This window comes from Herpailurus yagouaroundi, unplaced genomic scaffold (assembly GCF_014898765.1).
Source record: "Herpailurus yagouaroundi ecotype Mexico unplaced genomic scaffold, PumYag 152344, whole genome shotgun sequence".
NCBI classification, from domain to species: domain Eukaryota; kingdom Metazoa; phylum Chordata; class Mammalia; order Carnivora; family Felidae; genus Herpailurus; species Herpailurus yagouaroundi.
In genome coordinates this window covers 19,287-21,392 of record NW_024422911.1, presented here as the reverse complement: position 1 = coordinate 21,392, position 2,106 = coordinate 19,287, and the positions used below count along the sequence as shown (strand labels likewise).

General features: G+C 42.4%; 1 long non-coding RNA gene across 1 annotated transcript; it reads right to left on the bottom strand.

The window, feature by feature from the left end:
* Window positions 1-244: 244 nt before the first annotated feature.
* LOC121026728 (uncharacterized) lies at window positions 245-1,650 on the bottom strand. Its single transcript, XR_005788428.1, has 2 exons — window positions 1,590-1,650; window positions 245-863 (listed from the first exon to the last, which is right to left on the bottom strand). It is a non-coding gene; the product is annotated as an uncharacterized LOC121026728 (long non-coding RNA).
* Between the last annotated feature and the right edge of the window lie 456 nt (window positions 1,651-2,106).

Genomic DNA, 2,106 nt, shown 5'->3' with positions numbered 1-2,106 from the left:
CACTTTGTACTAAAGGAATTAAAATCCTGAGACGTTAAATAATTTGTTCTCCAAATCAATCAATAGTAATTAAGGAAAATAACAGATTCTAAATTACATAGAAGTAATCTTTGATGTGATCCAAAATTCAGATAACACTGACTATGAGACCTTAGGCCTTGGGATGAAAGGACAGAAATAAACCACAATGATGGTATGATATTGCTAAAAACCAGGTGTAAAAAGAAAGAAAATATTTATCCCATCACAACAAAAATGCACTTTATTCAGAAATTAAAGAAAAGTGACAGTGGCCCAGGAAGTAGAAAGTCCTGGTCTGGGCACAGACAGTCGCAGGAGACATCCAGAGAATCCTTTGCTGACACCCCACAGAGAGCTGCTGCCCTTCCTTCTGAGGCCCTGGGGTCTGGCACAGCTGAGGACCACCCTTTTGCAGCTGCCTCTGGGAGAGTAATGGTATCACAGCCTTGGGAGGAAACCTTTCCCTCTGTGATGCAGTAGTTGTCACAGATATGGTAGAGGCTACAGAGAGAAGCTTCCTCTGTACCCAGGTTAGGCTTTGAAAAGAAGGTAAGTGGAGCTGTGGAATTAGGTGAGCCAGTGTCTTTATCCTTCCTGGTCCTGGTGAGTCCTGAAGCTGCTACTTGTTCTTGAATGGGCACTTCTGCTGGCACTTTGGAGGTGGGCATGGCTCAGGACACCTTGGCGGTAGGCAAGGCTCTGGGCACTTTGGAGGTGGGCAAGGCTCTGGACACTTTGGAGGTGGGCAAGGCTCAGGGCACTTAGGTGGGCACATGGGAGGTGGCTGGCAGGGTTGCTTGCACTGCTGCTGTTGATAAGACATCTTTCTGGGATTTTAGAATCTGAAAGAAAACATGTGACAGTGTTCAAAAGAAGGGACTTTCCCAGAGCGAAAAAGCAAAGCTTATGTAAAACTTTGACATATTCTCTCTCCAATCTCTAAGAATATCCTTTAACCTTGTAACTCCCTTTTTATGACTTTCTGGCTTCTCTCTTCCTCTTTAGCGAATTGCTTCATCAGCCCACAGAAAGTGCTCTATTTTCTCATATCATTTTTCCAAAGAAAATATCTCTGTTTGAAAGAACTAAGTAGTAATGTTATTTGCATGACAGAAACATCTTTGAGAAAGGCAGTCACACGTTCTGAAATCCTGGGCAGCCTCACAATCTCCACCATCATTATCTCTTGTGAGGTCCCAATAAACTGGCATAGGTACAGAACAAAGGGCCACTCAATAAGAATACAATGGCTTCATACCTTCTAAGACATAAACCTTTGAAATCACAGTAGGAGGGACACCAAAAATATATAGAAAAGAGAAAAATACTTTGTTCTTTTTTCCTCTTATCAAAGCTTTACTATTAATTTCTTTTTCCATAGGGGATGTCAAACTATCTACCAAAAACCAAATGAAAACAGTTTATCATTGTGCCCAGATACCAAGTTTCCATCACCTACGGAGCGTTGAACCAATGATCCTAACTTTGGAGCAACTGAACTTGCTGGCCACAGATTAAATTCAACATTTGAGAGCACCAAAAAACAGAACTCAAGAAATCAGACTCACCAAGCTCTCCGAAATAGATCAGGACTCGAGTACCAAAAGGATGGTAGTAGTCCCATGGCAGGAGATCTCTTTATAGGGCTTGCTGCCCCACCCAGGAGGAAGTGGGATTGCCTAAAACTGGCCTGGTCCAATAATTTCCCAACTAAAATGCAAATCCACCCGTAACTTGCTAGACAGGGACTCTGCAAATAGGAAATATCCTGCTCTAAGATTTCTTCACTGGGTTACGTGTTCATGACACAGAAACCCTAAGCTCTTAGTTTAAGTGACTTGTTATAGCAGAGGAATTTCAGGGATTCTCTAACTGGTGGTCAAAGGCTCTTTTTGATTGGGGAAGATGATTCTCTCTTGTATCTTTCGTGTTCCCTGAATCATAATACTGCCTACCATGTTCCACTTTCGCTGGCTGGTATTCTGTTGTGCATGCTGGGTTGAAAAGAGCCTTGCTACCTGATGACACCAGCATTCTTTGTCCCAAATGCTTCTTTTAATAAATTTCCTTTTGATGCTATAGCTT